The 21,563-nt window shown below is 38.3% G+C and overlaps 1 pseudogene; it reads left to right on the top strand.

The window, feature by feature from the left end:
• The first annotated feature begins 9,531 nt into the window (after nucleotides 1-9,531).
• LOC121447406 lies at nucleotides 9,532-11,023 on the top strand (annotated as a pseudogene).
• Nucleotides 11,024-21,563: the final 10,540 nt, after the last annotated feature.

Here is a 21,563-nt window from a genome sequence, read left to right on the forward strand (position 1 = left end):
CAATTTGATTCCCATCATGCTCTTGAAGTAGGTTGCTGCTGCCTGGAGAAGAGTGTTCCATTATCATGGAAAGTCCTAGGTACTTAAACATTTTATTTTATTTTATTTTTATTTTTTTAATTGTTTCTTACTAATAACTCCCTGCTGTTCCCATTTCACCCTGGGAGTAGAAAGCATTATCAGCAAGATATAAACTTCTTCTGTGTTTACCCTTGGAATGACTAATTCCGTTTCTTTATTAGCTTTAATTCAAAATCTTTACAAAGTGTGGACTTCTAATCTTGTAAGAGCTGATTTTGTTTCTCATTATTTGTTTTAAGTTTGACTCTGAAAACAAACACAGGGATCTTAAACATTTTAAATGCCATATTCTGTTAGTCTTTGAAAGATTTGAAGAATAACTCTCCATCTGAAATATTTCTCTGTAACCCTAGTAAATCTAACTAATATGATCACAAGCTTAAATATTATAGATGACTATCTACTAACCTGTATTTCTTAATTAAACACTGTATTTCTAAATGAGCTTCATAAACACAATATCTTAATCAAGAGCAAATATATATACATATATATATCATTCACAACATCTTCATTTATAAAATATTAAATCATATTATACATTAAAATATTGCTCAATACACACTGGTTAATACAACTGACTTTCATTGGACTGAATATAATCGGAAGGGTTCTATTATCTTGTGCTCCTAAAATACATACGGTTTTCAAAATGAAGCACAGCTCTTGACTAAACTTTTGTCTCTTGAGCTAACAATGTTTTATTTTTGTGTGCATTTTTTTCTGCCTCTAAAACTCTTGTAAGATAAGTAAGTGACTCTTTATACAGCCTGACTTTCTTTTGGAAGAATGAACTTGCTGCCTTGAAAATGGCTCATAATCACTCTGTTTCCTTTTTATGGATATGTTTGCTGGACTCCTCAGGGAGGCTTAGAAATCCTTACACTCCGCGTAAGTGCGGTGTGTTTGCTAGAATATATTCTTTGTTGGAAAGCTGAGGGCTTCTTTATTTACTTATAGACACAGCACGGTTTATAGCCTCCTAGAGTGAGGAAATGGAAAAGAAAAATGGCAAAACAAAATAGAAACCGGCCAGTTGGTAAAATAACCTCTGTTTGTACAGAAAGACATAGAGAAATTTCAAGAAGTGGAAGAGGTAATCAGAGTAACTGAAGGGAAAATGTTCTTTATTAAGGACCCACTGTGTACTGACACTGTAATGTGCCTATATTTTGTAGCTTGAGTCATGTTCTACAGTATCCTGTTAAATTTTTATGTTCTTTGTTTCCTTTGTGGCAATTATATTCAGAAATTTTGAAGAACCCATTCTGAATTAAATGTGCTTTCATCCTGAAATTAATGTCCCTCCAGAGTCAGGTATGTGAAATATAAATTCTTCAAATCCAAGATTTACTCTGGTAAAATACACTTCATTCTTCATTCTTTTTCTCATTGCTCAGCAGACATTCCCTCTTTATTCTCATCCTCTCAGCATATTATTTTATGAACTTGTAGGAGTAGGACATTTGTTTGTATTTTTTAAAGTAATCCAGATAAATTTTTCTAGCTAAACACTCTTCACTTATTTATTAATGATATGTTTTCTGTTAAATTTTAAAATCATAAGTATCTAACCTTGTTTTTTTTTAATGTAAGTATTGGTTTGGTGGAATAAAAGTTGCCAAATCTATAATTTTCCAAGAACCAACACAGAAAATCTATGATGTAATCTCCACATGCATCAGTACAGGACAACAAAACCAGAAATGTGTGATCCAAATAAGAGCTCAGAGTTATGGCCCAGTGAACACATCCATGCTGCAGCCATTAAGATCCTGAACATAGACAGCATTCACCCATCTCCCTGGGTTATAGGAATCAAATTTGGATCTGAGAGTTTGATGCCACATCTGAAACTCAGATTCTATATTAGGTGAACATTTTTTTTTACAACTGCATCAATAAAGCTTCATCATACCTTTCTAATTCTGAAATTGTGAATAAGGAACTATGGGCAGAAGACATTCATTATCAAGTGGACAGAATATGGACACAGGCAATCTAGAAAAAGTAAGAGCCGAAGTGGTTATGCTGACAAGCCAACGACATTCTTCTGTTACAATGAAGGGTCATTGCATAACTGTTGGTAGTGTAAATCTGTGTGATAACAGTGGAAGTTAATCACATTTTGTTCTCAAATCGAATTCCCAAGACACTTTATAATATGTGATTTTATTTTTGTCATTGCTACCAGAATGAGTCATTGGTCCAGAGTGAGAAGACGTGTATTACTAGCCCCACATTTCTAGGAAGAAATCCTTTACTTCTCATTGATGTGTATCAGAAGCATCTACAGGATGAAACGAGCCTTTAAGGGACAATAGACTAGAAAAGAGTGAGTTGCAGAGAAAAATGTCTCTAGATTAGAACAACAGATTCCTTGTGCTGCCATTTTACCATATTAATGACTGACATATTTATGAGAGAGAATGGTTTGGCTCAAATATAGTATCATGCAGGAAATTAAGGCCTATTCCACAGAAGTCAAACAGAACATACAAAATGATGTTGCCTTGTGGCTGGCATAATAGATGTGAAGGAACGAGCTAGGAGGTCCTGTTGGTTTCCCACAACTTTGCAGAGGTCAAGACTATGGCAATTTAATCAAACAGAATCACAGAAAGATAAAAAATAAAAGCAAGGAAGCAGGGAAATGATCTTTACAAAATATACAAATTATGAGCCAGAGGGGGAAAATATCAACTAAGGGAGACAAAACAAGACATAACAAGCTGTGCATTCATTCAAAGCAGTTAAGAGATCAGGAGTTATAAAAGCATGGATTTTTTTCACAGTATTTGTCTTGTTCTTTTTAAAGATCAATTTATTGTATAAAATCATTACAATAGCTGTAATATATTTACAGGCTAAATGTATGGTGATTAAATTATAAGGCTAATAGTGCTTTCAGTGAAATTGCACTACAGTATAATCTTTTTCTCCATACAATAGTACAATGCTACTCAAGTAAGAAGGTAAGTGTATGTCATAAAACTGATGGGGATGTTTTAGGGTCCATGAGTTAATTCACAGAGGTCTCATGCTAGACTCTTGTAAGTATCCAAATGAATAACGCATTCATGCTATAATGAATAGGAACTCACAAGTATAATAATAGAATAATTAGAATTGTAAAGGTAAGGCCGGGCAGTGGTGGCACACGCCTTTAATCCCAGCACTCAGGAGGCAGAGGCAGGCGGATGTCTGGGAGTTCGAGGCTAGCCTGGTCTACAAGAGCTAGTTCCGGGATGGGCACCAACGCTACAGAGAAACCCTGTCTCGAAAAACCAAAAAAAAAAAAAAAAAAAAAAAAAGAATTGTCAAGGTAAGTAAATAGGGTAAGACCAAACTTTTACTTCATTGTAAGTTTAAATTTTGTACTATTCTGATGTACAGGTTAATATTTGTCATTAATAAGAAACAAAAAATGACTTGTACAAGATTTTCAAAATTATACTTTTCCTGCTTTTTTTCTGATTAAAAAGAAGTGCATTATTCTTCTATGACAGCCTACCTGATGGAAGCATGAACTAAAACTATGTACCTTTAGAAATATTCATATTATTGCCTCTATTGATGAATATACACTATCATTTTTTTTAAAAAAAGAAATTTTGTTTATGTGGTTCTCATACAAATTTCTTTGGAATCTTGATGACAAGTTTTGTTTTATAATATGCCTTGGCTAGTTTGAAATTCGAAAACTGCCTATGACTTTTAAAACAAGCAACTCCATTGGCTCTCCAAGCTTCTAAATCTACCTGAGTGCTCTCGTTATTGCTATTGTTGGTCTACTTTTTAAAAGCCTAAAATGTGTGAAAGCAGCTCCTGTTTTGTCTCTTGCGTACAGTCGAAAAAGATCGTGTTTGGTGTTCCTTATCTAAAATAAAATTAACTGCTACATTTTTTTGTAAGTAGTTACAGAAATCATGTAGAAAAAACTTTGTTATTCTTCTGGAGGGACTTATCCAATAATACACAAATCACACCAAATAGTAGCAATCCCAATGAAATAATAAACCTACTGGACAGTGGAGTCTTATCATACAGCAGATATAATAAACCAGGTTTGTGGAAATTGAAAAAGTTAATTCAACTACAAAATAACAGAGCAAAGATTTTATCCCGTGGTTTTTACTTATTGAGAGCTAAATTATTTGTCATTGTCTGTTGCAGGCCATACATAGAAACTTCCTACGCTGTCCCACGTTGAAAAGAAATTATATTTTATCCATTGAACTGTGAGAACTCTTCTTAAAATAAATCTATAATAACTGGTAGACTATAATGTAGCTGATCAGACTTATGCTCAATAAGTAAAAGTACCGTTGAGGGCTGAAGAGATGGCTCAATGGTTAAAAATACTGGCTGCTCTTCTACAAGAAATGAGTTGGGTTTCTGGTATTAATATAGCAGTTCACAAAGTCCTGTTGATTCCCAGTTTTGTAGATTCAATATTCTCTTCAGGACCCATGGACTTAACGCTACAATTATGCATGGACATATATGAGGATAAACATCCATGCACATAAAATTTAATAAAATGGTAGTATTATGAAAATAAGCCAGAATGGCTTTGTGTACATATTTTTAAACAGTGCTAAGATTTATTTACAAACTATTAGACATGCCTTTGAAAATTATCTCCAAGTAATTAAAAAAAATCAGAGACTATTAGAAAGGATTTATAATAATCCTTATCCCTTTAGGAATAGAAATTAAGTAGTATTTAATCTCAATATAAGGTAGTTTTATCTATAGATATAGTAGAAACTGAATTGCAGAGCAGATAATCATATTGTCATCTACAAAAGACATTGGCTATTGTAGCTATTGCTTAGATGGAGGCTATCTCTGTAGTAGGGTTGTACAGGCTAACTTCAAACTTAGGTCCTCCTTTTTCTTACCACTAGGTATTACTGAACCCACTTGAGATTGATCATTCTAAGGAGTTTAAATTTAAAATTAATATTAGGTTGTTGCCGCCAAAAAGCAAACAAAACTTCTACAACTATATGATAGATAGACAGAAATACAGCCATGTGCCCATTCCTCCTTCTCTCTCCCTCCCTCCCTCCCTCCATCCCTCCTTCCCTCCCTCCCTTCTTCCTTCCCTCTTTCCCTCTCCCTCTTGCTCTCCCCTCCTCTGTCTCTCTTACGTATGTGCAAGTGTACACACACCCCCCACATATGAAAACCTTAATGTTACAATAATGCAATTAAAGAGAGTCATAAAATAACTGTCCAAAAGTTTCTAGTTGATATTCAGGATGGTGTCTTTCTCAGTGGATATTCAGTCTTGACCAGAATCTTAAAGATAGGCTCTAATAACAAGGTAGGAATGCCTCAGCAACAGAATATGTGACCTTGGCATTGAGAATGAGGGCAAGCAAGCAAATACAAAACCTTCTTTCTTCCATATCCTTTGTATATGCTGTCCTTAAAGGTGTGGCCCAAATCTGGGCTGAATCAACCTCAAATGGCCCAGTTATGAAAAATATCTCACAAGCATGCCCAGGTTCTTGGAGATGGCAGTACAATGGGACATCCAACAAGAACAATGTAAAATAAGGGTTTGACTTGTAAACTTCCAGGGAAAATTTGAGAGTCATAGATTCTCACAGTACACAATTTAAGTTAAGAATCTGTGTTTTGGGGCAGCTGAGGCTGAAGAATAAGTTGTGATTACAGCGTGCTGGAAAAGATAAGAGAAACCTTTGCTCTGCTGGGATAATTGACACTGGTCAGCTGGAGCTAAGAAGTTAGCAGTGATGAAGAAGAGATCAGCAGCATTGAGTGAATTGTCTTCTGGGAATTGTTTCCTGAGAGTCAGAACGCAGAAGCTGCATTCCAGAAGTGGGCAAAGTTGTGCCTCATGCTGACACACCAAAATTTGTGGTGTAGGGGTCACCCAGGTGGTAATGGTTTGAAGGCTTGCAGGAGTCATAGAGAGCAGCTGAGGCTTGACATTGTGTGGCAGGGCTTGAATGGCTGAAAAGAACCCAAAAGAGGCTATTGGTGAAAGTGCAACCCAGTTGCAACAGAAGATTCCAGATAATGGCACTGGTAGGTGTCAGTATCATGGGATGACCACCAAAAAAAAAAATAGATTATGGAGGCCTGGTATGTGAGGTTTCAGAAATTGGTATCAGAAGAGTGGGGCATTGTTGTGACATGCCTGACCTGTGGTTTGTGGAGGTTTGTGGAGGTTTGTGGAAGGAATTAGAAAAATTTCAATAGAAAAGCCATTGAGAGTTTTCTTTCTCCTCCTCTGTCCCTGTTCTCTGCTGTGGAATAGTCCTTCTGTACACTGTGTGAATATATGTTAATAGGATTAATTTAATAAACAACTGATTTACTAATAGTTGAACAAGACAAAGTTAGAAAGGAAAGCCAACCTAAAAATGATGGATTGAAGGTTAGTCAGAGAAGTCACCAGCCAGATGGAGAATGACTCAGACACACAAAGTAATATAGAGGTAAAAGTCATGGGAAGCATATATATTAATTGAAATGGGTTAGGTTGAAAGAGTTAGTTAGTAATAAGCCTGAGCTTATTTATAATTTATATCAAGTCTCTCAGTCAGTTATTTGGGAAGCAGCTGTAGGTTATTTGGGGGCAGGCAGTTGAGACAATACTTGTTTCTTCCTCCTCCTTTTACTCTTCATCCTCAATTTTCTCCTCCTCTTTTCCCTGTTTTTGACTTTTTATTTTCAAAGTGTCCATAAATGTTTCAAGGAATGTTTATGGTAGATAAATTGCTGAGAGTGGGATCAATGTAGATGCTCATATCATAATAGGGTTGAACTTTGAAAGACTGTTAAGTGGCATTCAGGAAAGTATTCCCTCAACATTCTTTTGAGTTAGATTCAAGCAGCACACAAATAGCCTCATTGCACTGTTCATCCAAGATGATGGGAGCAAGATTTCATATGCATTCACCCCATTCATGTAGAGGGAAAGGAGAATGGCCACCACAATTAGTGAGGGCAGGAGGAGAGGAGGGAGTGAGATTCTTCATGTTACAGACATAAATAAGTGGCATTTTCTCAGTGTGTGGTTCATGAAACACCTATATATAAGTGACAACTGAGGGTTTAAAATGAATATTTCTGGGCTGGAATCCAAGAGCATTGAATCAGAATATCTGGACAGGAGCTTGGAAATGTTAATTTTAAAAGCGCTCAAGATGAGTTTGAAGCAGAGAAAAATTAACAGCAGAATTGAAGAATACTTGAACACCCCTTATTAGACCAGCATCCCTTATTATTCTAGCTTGTCTATTGTTGTGTCTGCTTTTCCTTACTGAGACTCAAGCTTTTGAAGAAAAAACCTAGAAGCCAAGGAATGGATGTATTTGTCACCTCCTCTTCCTATAGGAGTCAGTTACCCATATTAAACCAATGAGGGATCTATAACGGGGTGATTCTGGAAATCCAAACTACAAAGGCTATGAGAGAAGATAAAAATTACATGCAAGATAATGGATCTATCCCTTGTGCATGAACTAGCATTTTGGAGCCCATTCCTTAAGGATGGGTGCCATGCTCAGCCTTAATGCAAGGGGGAGTATCTTGGTCCTCCCTCAACTTAAGGTACATTTTGTTGAATTCCCTTAAGAGCCCTTACCCTTTTGTGAGGAGTGGTTTGTGAGTGGGCTGGGAGTTAGGCAACAGGTGTGGGAAAGGGGAGGAGGTGGGAAAGAGAACCATAGTTGCAATGCAAAATGAAATTTAAAAAAAATAAAAAAAATACTGCATTTGGTTGTAGAAAAAAGAAATGTTGAATTGAGTCACCTAATCTCTCTTCTTAGGTAGTTCGTTAAGTATCCTGCAGAGCCACCAAAAATATATTCTGTATTTCCTGATCATAAGCCCTCGAATTTGTATTAATTAACTGCCATTTAATATATTGCATTCCAGGCATTCAAAGTGTGTCCAGTAGTAATATTTTTTTTAATTTTTAAAAATTTAATCACTAAATCAGTTGAATGAATTAGCACACAAAGGTAATAATATTTTTCGTAAATTAAATCTAATTTGCCTATTGAGGAAATAAAGACAGTTAAAATTGGGTTCCTGTTTCATGGACTACAGCCTAAGACATAAGGCATATATATAAACAAATCTGAAATTAATAAATCATGTGCCCCCAATTTTGAAATTTGAAGCATGCGTGTGCATGTGTGTTTGCCCCATTTGTATGTCAGATAGTGATTTCAGACGGACTAAAACAGAGGAATTTACTCCACATAGCATAGTTCTACACAAGATATTTGGAGAGGGAGCACACATTTAAACCTAGCCCTAAATTTGAGTAGATGACAGATACCACTGTGAACCTTATTTTAGCAATGGAGTGGTAAAGGACCCATAATGATCTGCTCTGCAAAAAGACTGTGCTCCTTAAATAGTCACTATGTGACATGCTTTTCCCATTCAATAACCAGATTAATTGTGACACGGTAGGATTCAGGGCATGGGTGAGAGGGAAAGGGGAGCTCTCCATTCAGAACAGAAATAAGGCTAGAGGGAGGTCACAGTTGGCTAGCCCCACCCACTGGAGTGGCGTCCCTTGTGAATGAAAGCACCGACCAAAGCACTTTCAGGGTGGGATGCTGGATGTCATCTGTCAGCACTCCTTCTCCTAGTTGTGGCAGGAGTCTCAAAAATTAATTGCCACCATGGATTCCTAGATTTACACACACAGTGCACTATGACATAATGCCGGGGGAAACACAGAGATAGGGGAAGACAATCTCTTCCATGCAGCTCTGATGGGAAAGATAAGCAGAACCAAAATGAAGCTGACATCTTTCCCTTTAATTGTTTTAAATTAAGAATTCCTCCAGCTTCCAAACTGTTTTCTAATTAGGCTCCATATGAATGATGCCCAGTTTTGTAGGTCCTTGAAATGTGGGTTTTCTAAAATAATAGTGAGTAAGAATGTGATCTAGTTTTGTGGAGGAGTAAGCCATACTATCCAGGTAATATCTGCAATGTTTTCACGGCAGTGACGTTAACTATTTCTATTTTGGGGTTTAATATAAAGATAATCCACTTTCAAATGGTCTTCAAGACAGCAGGTTGCTTTCAAAGTTAATTTTAATGGTATTTATGTTTTACCCTGTAAGAATTAATAAAGGCCAATGAGAAAATATTTAGGAGATAGAAAATATCAGAAATAAGAGTCAGTTATAATGATTAATAAGAATTGCATTTCATGTTTATGTTTTATTTATATATAATCTGATATCACAATAAATTGACAAGTATACATCATTTAATGAATATGAAAGATATATTTCCATGATTGTAATATTATCCTACGATTAATGTTCTTCTTAAGAATAGTTAAGCCCGGCTGAACTGGGCTTCCATCCGCGGTGGGAGCGGCGCCTCAGGCTCCGCCGCCAGCCGGGGCTCGGGCTGGGGCCCGGGCCCCCGGGGATGGCCCACGGGCCCTCATAGGGCGTTGGCTCCGCGGGCCGCTGGAAGCGCGGCGCGGGGAAGGCAGACTTTAATGCCAAAAGGAAAAAGAAGGTGGCGGAGATACACCAGGCCCTGAACAGTGATCCCATTGATGTGGCCGCCCTCTGACGAATGGCTATCAGCGAGGGAGGGCTCCTGACTGATGAGATCAGGTCCCAAGTGTGGCCCAAGCTCCTCAATGTCAACACCAATGAGCCACCACCTGTGTCAAGGAAGGATCTGCTACAATTGAGCAAGGATTACCAGCAAGTGCTGCTGGATGTCAGGCGGTCTCTTCGGCGCTTCCCTCCTGGCATGCCAGATGAGCAGAGAGAAGGGCTTCAGGAAGAACTAATTGACATCATCCTCCTCATCTTGGATCTCAACCCTCAGCTCCACTACTACCAGGGCTACCATGACATAGTGGTCACTTTCCTGTTGGTAGTGGAGGAGAAGCTGGCAACATCCCTGGTAGAAAAGTTGTCTACCCACCACCTCAGGGATTTCATGGATCCCACAATGGACAACACCAAGCACATCCTAAATTACCTGATGCCCATCATTGACCAAGTGAACCCACAACTCCATAACTTCATGCAGAGTGCTGAGGTGGGGACCATCTTTGCCCTCAGCTGGCTTATCACCTGGTTTGGGCACGTCCTGTCGGACTTCAGGCATGTTGTGCGGTTATATGACTTCTTCCTGGCCTGCCACCCGCTCATGCCCATTTACTTTGCAGCTGTGATTGTGCTGTACCGGGAGCAGGAAGTCCTGGACTGTGACTGTGACATGGCCTCTGTCCACCACCTATTGTCCCAGATCCCTCAGGACCTGCCCTATGAGACTCTCATCAGCAGAGCAGGAGACCTCTTTGTTCAGTTTCCCCCTTCTGAACTTGCAAGGGAGGCAGCTGCACAGCAGGAGGCTGAAAGAATGGCAGCCTCTACTTTCAAAGACTTTGAGCTGGCATCAACCCAGCAGAGGCCAGATATGGTGCTGCGGCAGCGGTTTCGGGGACTTCTGCGGCCTGAGGCTCGAACAAAAGATGTCCTGACCAAACCAAGGACCAACCGCTTTGTGAAACTGGTAGTGATGGGGCTGACGGTGGCACTTGGAGCAGCGGCTCTAGCAGTGGTGAAGAGTGCCCTGGAGTGGGCCCCTAAGTTCCAGCTGCAGCTGTTCCCCTAAACTCAGCCCAAGGAGCCACTTTCTCACCCAGTGCACCAAGCTCTCCCCACTTCCAGAACGGCACAAGAGGGTGGAATTGCTGTAATTAAAGGGTTTCCGTCAGGGGTGTTTTGTTCTGCTGCCCTTGGCAGCTTATGTTTTGACTTTGGTGCATAGTGGCAGAGCTGCCTGACACTGGGCTTAGTGGACCTGAGTGCTCTTTGTTCCTCAACTGTTGGAAGTGGCTCTGGAACACCTGGCTACCCAGCTCACTGCCTAGAAGAAAGTTGGGCACAGAGAGGCCCTCCTTATAGCACCACATATTCTGTGTTTTCTAGACAAAGCAGGCAGGGACAAAGTCCAGCCTTGGGATGAAAGCGAGAGGTGAGAACTCCAGGCTGGGAGCAGCTGGTCAAAGTCACAGACAGACATGAGCTGGGTTCTAGTTAAATTTTCTGATCCCAGCCTAGAGATCTCAGCAGAGGAATGCTAATCTCCAGGATGGTGTTACCTATGTTTCCCTATTCTTTCTCTATAAGCCACATGACATTACCTATAAAGACATTTTTAATACTATTTTTATGATTGTATACTACACCTAACATAGCAAGTATCCTCACTTAAAAAAAAGAAAAAAAACTTACGTATGTATGCAGGTGCCCACAGAAGCCAGAAGTGGGCTTCAGATTTCCTGGAGCCTGGTGTGGGTGCTGGGATCTGAACGCCAGTCCTCTAGTAAAACTGAAGTAGTAAGCACTATTAACGGTGGAGTCATCTTTCCAGCCTCCTCTCTTATAGTTCCTTCCTGGGAGAAGCTATCAGTGATAAGCATGTACTGGGATAACATTTACTTTTTCCTTTCTTGGAGGGAAATGGAACCCAGGACCTTGCACATGTGAGGCAAATATTCTACCACTGAGTAGCACCAGACTTTTTAGTATTTTTATTTTTTAGACAGGGTCTACCTAAGTTACCCAGGCTGGCCTTGAACTTTTGATCCTCCTGCCTTAGGTCCCAATTATCTGGGAAGACAGGATTGTACCTGAGATAAGTTCCCTGCTCAGTTTAGCCAAAGTTGCTTTGTGAACAATCCCATGCCCCACAGTGTCACTTGTCATGTTTTCCTTATTTTCCACTAGTCATCCACCTTGGCCTGTCTGTAGTGATCTCAGCTGCTGGGTCAGGCTGGGAATGTCCTTGGCAATTTGCCAGCATGTAGACAGGTCTTGGCAGGAACCCCACACCACCAGCCCATCTTACCCCTGGGCTCCTCAAGGAGGGGTGTGTGGGCTCCGTAGGATCACTAGGTCTTCCTAGGATGGCTTTGTTAAAAGCAAAGCCAGGTTTGTTTTATAGAAACTCTGGCTTGAAAACAAAAGTGCCTTTTGCTGCTTTAAAGAGTGAGTACTGGGAAGCATCTCCATGCTTCTATTTTCCTGATCTCTCCTGGGCACTCTTCTCCAGTCCTGCCGTATTCACACCCAATGTGTCTCCTGTGCCCACTGTATGCAGTGGGATGCTCTGCATGCTGGGCAGCCACAAACCAGAGCACATAGGAGGTGTCCAGGCTGAGTTACACAAAGCACTTTAACCAAACCAAGCTGGAGCGGTAAATCGTTCTCCACACAGGAGCCCGGCCTGGGGCAAGTGATTCACAGGGATTAATTCAGGACAAAGGAGAATTTCCCAGGTCCAGAGTGATGCAGTGACAAGTTACTGTCAGTCTGCCACAGGAAGTTGTCATCTGTGCCTTTGGCATACTTGAAGAGCTGTAGGAAGTGTGCTGACTAAGGGGAGGGGCGTGGGCCCAGGGTCCAAGCCACAATTCTGCATCCAAACAAGCAGGTGGCACTGGCTTGTGCTAAGCTGAAGAGAGTGTTGTGTGCCCATACCAGGACTCCCCTGCTACTGAGAAGCATTGTCAATTTACCTTCAGGTATTTACTTATTCTGTAAAGATACGTGTAGATGTTTTGTATAGAGCCCTGTATGAAATAAATACCCTTATGTGGTTCCTAAAAAAAAAAAAAGAATAGTTAAAAACAAACAAAACAGATACTGTTTCTTATCACTCTCCTTGACTTATGAAGTAATTTTTGCTCCCATCTGCACATTTCTCATCCCTTAAGTAAAATAATTGATACTGCACATTTTATTTGGTATTAGAGTGAGCATTATCTCATGATGACCAGGTTGTCTTAGAAGTTCTGACACAGAGATGGCTTTGCAGTCTTCACGCTCATTTTCCCCTCCATCCCTGTGTATTCTAGTAAGAAATGAATACTTTGGTAACACCATTCACTGATTTCCTTTAAAAATGGTGATATTAGATACTTTAGCATTCAGAAAGGGAAAAAATTTAGAATGTAGTAAAATAAAAAAAAACAAATTTATGATTAGAGAATTTTTGCTTTATAATGAATTCAACCAATGTAAGCAAGTGTATAAAAATTAAAATAAATCAGATACACTATTGCTGCTGTAGATATCATATTCAAATTCAACAAAATCAATTTTCCACATCCATATTCTTTTGATCAACTTTAACGATAGTAATTTTCTATCAAATTTTCTATCAAATTCAAAAATAATAGTTTTATTTATTTCTGTTGCTGATGATTGGTCATTTATAAAAGGATAAAACAATTGAATTCCTTTATTAGAAGTAGCATATGTTCAAAACATCACAACAAAATTTGTGCCTTACTTTTGAAAAGGCTTCTACAAATTATTGTGTTATTTTCCATGTATTATATGTAATATATATATATATATACACACACACACATATGTGCAGGTACATGTGTGTTTGTATATTGTGTGCATATATATGTGTGTGTATGTGTGTTATATAGGCATACATACATGGGGTGACTAGAGAAATAATTCATACATTAGGAAGGCTTGCTGCTCTTGCAAAGGAAATGTGTTTGATTCCCAGTTTCCACTTCAAATACTTCATAACCACCTGTAATTGGTATTACAGGAAACCTTCTTCAACACTTTCTTTAATATCCATAAAAGCCAAACACTCACATAATGCATATATATATAATATTTAATTATACAAAATATGTATATAAATATACATACATGCAGAAAGACATACTTTAAAATAAACAAAATGAAAATTAATAAATATGGCTTTCCTTGCCAAATTATCTGTTAAATTTGTAATGTATTGTTAGTGGGAAACTGAAATAACTTGGAATGAAAAGAAGACATAAAATTTCTTTTATCTAACTTCATGTTAACATGAAAGTATAATAGACAAAATAAATTTAATGTTTGAATACAACACAAACCATTACCAACAAATTTTTCTTTTCAAGAAAGTCAAGGCTTGCAATTTTTTTCCCTCTGGGCCACTTGTCAACTGTTCAGAGGAGGGTTTTTTGGTTTACATCTCCTGACTTTATTATTTTTATCTGATAAAGTTCATATTTCCCATTTGTCTGTATTTTCATAATGATTACAAGAGATAACCGTAAATTAAAAGCCGCAGTGACTAGTGCCTGGAAGATGTTTATTAAAATGTATTATCAGGTGTCCTTTGTTTTCTGTACTCTGCATTATGTCCTCTGTACTCCATATTGTTTCCATCTCATGGATGGGGCAATGGGAACTATTTTCATTTCAGCATTGGTGAGAAAACAGCCAAACCGAAGACAGTCTCCATTCATAAATCTTAACGAAATATTGGCCTTGTTTTCCTCAACAATATTCCTCCTTACATACTATCAGTTCAGGGAGATCCAGCCAGCCCTTATGCTGATCGATGAAGGAAATAATAGCAATGCTTTATAAACAGGTATGGATAGTAGGGAGAATAGAGAACGGCATTTGATGTCATGTCAAGGAAATAAAGAGACTGAGGAAAATGTAGAGGGTCCTCTTAAGGGAGCCCCTCAAATCAAGCCTTTGTTGGTGCCTGTGATTCTAGGCCTTTTGGAAGCTGTTCAGCTAACAACCTAAACTGTTCAGACCTTGAACCTTAGCTTCTTTCACTTCATACCAAAGGCTGCATTATGTCCCCTTTACTATTTGCTTTCTCTGTTTCGAAGATAAGTTCACATGCGGATTTCTATCAGTGAAAAACACAAGGCAGGTGTTTGACGTTTTCCAAACCTTTCTTTCAAATTTCGTTAACAGTTTTCCTCCTAGTAGATTGTCTCTGCCTTCTTACTTTTTACATGGCATTGGGAATTACATCCACGCTAGGTGCCTTCTACATTGGTGGGATGAAATGGAGGTGAAGGAAAGTCGTATACATGGTCATTTTGTGGATAATGGTGAAATTGTTGAAGTAGTTGAACTATTTAGAAATACTTTGCTTTTAAATGTGGTATATTATCATTTTTTAAATTTTTTTTATTGAGAAAAGAAAAAAAAAAGTTTCCGCCTCCCCCCAGCCTCCCATTTCCCTCCCCCTCCTCCCACCCTTCTTCCCCTCCCCCACTCCTCTCCCCCTCCCTCTCCAGTCAAAGGAGCAGTCAGGGTTCCCTGCCCTGTGGAAAGTCCAAGGTCCTCCCCGCTCCGTCCATGTCTAGGAAGGTGAACATCCAAACTGGCTAGGCTCCCACAAAGCCAGAACATGTAGTAGGATCAAAACCCCGAGCCATTGTTCTTGGCTTCTCATCAGCCCTCATTGTTCGCCATGCTCAGAGAGTCCAGTTTTATCCCGTGCTTTTTCAGTCACATTACTGCTGGCCTTGGTGAGCTCCCAGTAGATCAGCCCCACTGTCTCAGTGGGTGGGCGCACCCCTCCTGGTCTTGACTTCCTAGCTCATTTTCTCCCACCTTCCACTCCTCATTGGGACCTTGGGAGCTCAGTCCAGTGCTCCAGTGTGGGTCTCTGTCTCTATCTCCATCCATCACCAGATGAAGGTTCTATGGTGATATGCAAGATATTTGTCAGTATTGCTATAGGATGGGGTCATTTCAGGTTCCCTATCCTCAACTGCCCAAGGGACTAACTGGGGACATCACCATGGGCTCCTGGGAGCCACTCTAGTGTCAAGTCTCTTGCCAACCCTAAGGTGACTCCCTTAATAAGAATTGTGCTTCCCTGCTCTCCTATCCAACCTTCCTTTATCCCAATCATCCTGTTTCCCTAAGTTCCCCCCATCCTCCCCTTGTCACTTTTCTCTCCCCATCTCCCCTAAATTAACCCAATTAAAAAATGGGGCACTGAACTGAACAGAGAATTCTCAACAGAAGAAGTTCAAATGGCCAAAAGACACTTAAGGCCATGCTCAACCTCCTTAGCAATCAGGGAAATGCAAATCAAAACAACTTTGAGATATCATCTTACACCTGTCAGAATGGCTAAAATCAAAAACACCAATGATAGCCTTTGCTGGAGAGGCTGTGGAGGAAGGGGTACCCTCATCCATTGCTGGTGGGAATGCAATCTTGTGCAACCACTTTGGAAATCAGTGTGGCGTTTTCTCAGGAAATTCAGGATCAACCTACCCCTGGACCCAGCAATACCACTCTTGGGAATATACCCAAGAGATGCCCTATCATATGACAAAAGATTTGTTCAACTATGTTCATAGCAGTATTATTTGTAATAGCCAGAACCTGGAAACAACCTAGATGCCCTTCAATGGAAGAATGGATGAAGAAAGTGTGGAATATATGCACATTAGAGTACTATGCTACGGTAAAAAACAATGACTTCTCGAATTTTGCATGCAAATGGATGGAAATAGAAAACACTATCCTGAGTGAGGTAACTCAGACTTAAAAAGGTGAACATGGGATGTACTCACACATAATTGGTTTCTAGCCATAAATAAGGGTCACGGAGTCTACAATTACTGAACCTAAAGAAGCTAAATAAGAAAGTGAACCCAAGGAAAAACATATAGTTATCCTCTTGGCTATGGGAAGTAGACAAAATTGCCGGGGAGAAAATTGGGATCTTGGGGGTGGGGTGGGATGGGGGTTAGTGATATATTATCTTATACAATATTCATTATTCTAGGATAGGCAATGAAATATTTTATACTCTTTAGACTGATGAAAGTAAAATTACTTAAGCAGCACATATAGCTAGCATGATTATAAAGCCTGTCTTCTTTGGGGGGAATGATGACTGTGAGACAGCTTTGGAAAACTTTGTAATATAGTTATGATTTTTACTTCCTTGTTATGTATGGGTACATTGAAACTCAGGATTATAACTAATCTAAGTCTATGTAGCTAAGTAAGTTATGTAAGTTTCTTTGAACACAGATGCACTAGCTGGTAAGCATGACATGAGTCTGTAATCTCAGCCCTTGCTAAGTGCAGGCAGAAAAATCCATTAGCTATGGACAGATGAATTACCAAGCATTCAAAGACAGTTTAGATCTACATGAGACTACATAAGATGTTGTAAAAAAAAAAAAGCTTACTAATTTGTACAAATATACCATATAGTCCTTGACTTTATAATTCTTATAGCTTGGAATTTGATCCCTAGTAAGTATTAAAAACAGTATAAAAGTTGGTTTCCATCTTTGATGTACTGAAAGCCTTTATATAATCTCAGGTTTTAATAATGCCTGAGAGAGGATGGTAAGGGTCAACAGGCACAAACAACATAAAACTCTGGAGTGGAGAAAAGAGATGAATTTGAGGTGATAGAATGAGAAGAAGATACAACTCCAGTCCCTCTTTAGAAGATGTGTGCTATCAAAAGGAATTTATGTCAGATAATCAACCCTACAGAATATTCTAGAAGAATAATGCTCTTGATTAAACCCAGTGACACAATACAAATGGTTTGATGTAAAGTTGCTTATTGAAATGTTTATGAAATTCTGATTAGTACTCTTCTAAAATTTACTTCAAAAATACAAAAAAAAGTTTATTAAAAGTTAGCATGAATACAAAAAATTTGAGACGGCTCTTGATACTTTTAATTATTTGGTGGAATGTTTCAAATATGATTCATCTATTCCCTTCAATATGGAAACTGCATTTAAAGAAATGTTAATTGTATAATTGTAGGTTTAGAGCTTCATTGTTTTACCAGATTTTAACATGATGATTTTCCACTCTGGAATTAACTCACTCATGATTTGAAAATGAAAATATCTTGGAGATTTGTCCCAACCTATTTAAAATGCATATTTCTTCCATCAACTTAATTTCTAACTTTCTGAAACTATTTTGGGAGATCCTACTATATTTTAATATTTTGTTCTTCATTCTTTTAGGTTATTAGTAACATAAAACATTTATAGTATATAACTTAATATCAGAAATACCCATATATTTGGAAGTGATTTAAATAATCTAAACAACATGTACTTCATATATATTTTTAATATCATTTGTGTTGCAAATATCTGTACCAACCCTGTTATCTCTTTATAAGTTACTGTCTTATATTATCAGTCTCTTGAGTTCACTTCTCCATCAATACAATTTCACATAAAATTTCCCAGAAATTTAGCAATATAACAAACTACAAATTCACACAAAATAAGTAGTGTTTCTGTATATTAACAATATTCTGTTTGAAAGAGACGTCAAAAACAAAATCTCAGTTACAATACTTGATTCATTTCTTCATTTGCTAAAAGTAGTTTTGACATTCTTAGGATCTATAGGTTAAATAAAATATGGTCAGTACAGTCATCTTTCTAGAATCTGGCTGAGAGTTATAGGATGTCGGTTCCTACAGTCCATGTTAGCTTATGTGCCCAGTGAGTACTGCGTGTATTCAAAACTCCTAATCCACTCCAATGTTCTCTAAATTAAAGGAATGTTAGTCAGTCTCTTGGTTTCCAGGGGTTGAAACACTGACTTTTCTTATTCTTCATTCTTATTATGCAATCTTGCAGCATCAAAGGCAATTTGGGATGTTTACCTCACTGGGTAAGCTACAAACTAGAAGAACTGCACTTTGCAAATAATGGAAGTCATCACAGTAATTAAGACTGTCTTATACGCCAAAGGAATTGTGTTTAAGTTTAACAAATAAATGAGAGACTCTGTTAATATTTAACTTTAATTTTCTGGCAAGCAGAATATTGGAAGTTGCTTTGAAAAGTTTGTTGGAGAAGAGTAAATTTTGAAAATCTTTATCTTTGTGAAGGAGAGGTTAAGACAGGCAGTGGTGGCACACTCCTTTAATCCCAGCACTCGGGAGGCAGAGGCAGGCAGATCTCTGTGAGTTTGAGGTCAGCCTGGTCTACAAGAGCTAGTTCCAGGACAGGCTCCAAAGCTGCAGATAAACCCTGTCTTGAAACACACACAAACAAAAAAAATGTTAAAAAACTGAAAAAAGGAAACAAAAATTACTATGATGAATAGATGGCCTTGTTATGAACATACATGCATCAAACGTAACAGTGACCTAGAAGCCCACTAGTATTGTGAAGGACCTATACTGAAGAGTTTGAAAATGAACATACTTTTTCATATTATTTTTGATATACAATGCTATTTATGTATTTCAGCGCATTGTGATAGCAGAGAATCATGTCGGTTTCCAAACACAATGTAAATTTTTTTTAATGTAAATGTGCTGGAACAAATGAGAGGAGCCACCACCATACTGCACAACTGCATAGATCCAGCCCTTCACATCCAAGATTGTTAATACTGTAGATACAGATGAGAGAAGTGAGATTGGGAGATGTCTGACTGATTTCTCAATGTAGCAGAGAAAACAGATACACTGTCAGATATAGTAGAAGGTATATACCCATGTTTTCCTCATTACATTTATTTGCTAAAAACAAGATTCAGTCTTGTGTCTCTAGCCACTCACCGTCTCTGCTCCTCCCTTACAATGACCAAAGTGACTACACCACTGTCATCAGGCATTAGCAAACACCTAACCAGCACACACAACTATCTTTAATAGGCAATCAATAAATGTACCAAGCACCTAGGACTCTGCTGAAACACACTGTAGAGAGGTAGGCGGGGTAGATTTGATTCAAATGCTTTTCCTGAAATAGGTAAAAAGATGGAATTGACAGGCATGTGTTAAATTTTCACTTTGTGGCCGAAAGTGCCACTTCAAAAATCTGATTCTCTTTCTTGTTTGCCTCTTATAACAAGCCTGTTAGCTGAATAATAAATCACATGTCTACACAATCGCTCATATACTTCATGAGACAACAGATGAAAGTCACATTTGATACTCAAGGTCAAACACATTTGGGTATTTTCATTTCCATATATAGATATTCTGTTATGGGTAAAATAAAGTTTCTAGACATAATAAGTAGAGTATTTTTATTTACTTTATGGAAGTTCAGTCCCTTTTATAGGTCCAACAAATTGGACCGGCCAGCTAGAATTCCCTCAGTATCTTCAAGTCAATTCATTTGGGATCGTATTTGCATCTGTAAAATGACTTTATAATAATGCCCGGATTAGTGTTTGATGGAATACCTGAGAGAAGATGGCTGAACATCAGAGGAAAGGATTGTTGGTACCACCCCTGACCATCTGTGCAAGAGATGCGCAGGTCTCCAGGGTACCATAGAGGTTGGGTTCTCATACAGACTAAGGAAGAGTTACTTCCAAACTCTCATAGTATATTACCAGAAACTATTTCTGGTTGTGGAATTGAAGGTATTGTTTTTTTTTTTTTTTTTTTTTTGTTGGCTAATGGATGGAAAACTCTCACCTGTCCCTGCTAGGTAAGTCCTCTCATAATTTAAGTTAATTAATTAATTATTAATTAGTTAATTAATGGAAAACAAACAAAGAACAACAACAAAAAAAGAAGTTTTTCACAATGTGCTTACCTGACTCTGGAGGCCAGCAAGAGAATCCTCTAAATCCAGCATCTGCTAAGATTGGATCTTACCTGGTGTCATCTAATTTTAAGAGTATGAGACTCCCATTTTTCATACTCTTCAGGATCAAGGGAAGGAAACAATTTTCTATATAAATATGTCTTATATCCTTAATAGGTAAAAATCCTAATGATAATCCTCCTAGTTAGAAGAATTTAAAGGATGTTACTTTCATATGCCTGTGGCAATATCAAGACAACAGAGACAATGCACTAAAATGTTATGTAGTGGATTTCATACACATAGTGTGGCCAATTTCTTTAAATCAAAATACACTGTTTTATTTTAAAATCACTGCTTTACACAAAATCAGTGCCTCTCTCAGATGCAGGTGTGTGGGAGATGGCATTAGATATAATTCATAGATAATTTGCAGTGTTGCAGTTAGTGATTCAGAACAATTGGGAATAACTAACCCTACAGCTGCTCCCATGTGTCTGTCTGCTTGGGGATGTTTTTCTTTCAAGTTAGTAGCGGAGTTGTAAAATTTGTAGTTGTCTATCATATGCAAATATGAACATATATCATCAATATCACCATAGTTGATTTTTTTTCCAGGAATAGAAACAAATGTCAACTGTAGATTAATTTCAATAGGAATCAATGGCTCCTCAGTTCAATTCTTGTTGACAAACAACACTTTCTGAGCCATGTGTTTTCAGTTTGGTCTTATTTATTTATTTATTTATTTATTTAAGATTTCTGTCTCTTTCCCGCCACCGCCTCCCATTTCCCTCCCCCTTCCCCAATCAAGTCCCCCTCCCTCATCAGCCCAAAGAGCAATCAGGGTTTCCTGCCCTGTGGGAAGTCCAAGGACCACCCACCTCCATCCAGGTCTAGTAAGGTGAGCATCCAAACTGCCTAGGCTCCCACAAAGCCAGTAGCCAGTACGTGCAGTAGGATCAAAAACCCATCAGTTTGGTCTTAGTAACTACTATATATATATATATATATATATATATATATATATATATATTCCTCACTCATTAACTCCCACATACTTCATTTAAATAGTCATTTCTATCAATTA

Source organism: Microtus oregoni, unplaced genomic scaffold (genome assembly GCF_018167655.1).
Source record: "Microtus oregoni isolate MIOR12 unplaced genomic scaffold, Mior012 000004F_ref0000308, whole genome shotgun sequence".
Taxonomy (NCBI): Eukaryota; Metazoa; Chordata; class Mammalia; order Rodentia; family Cricetidae; genus Microtus; species Microtus oregoni.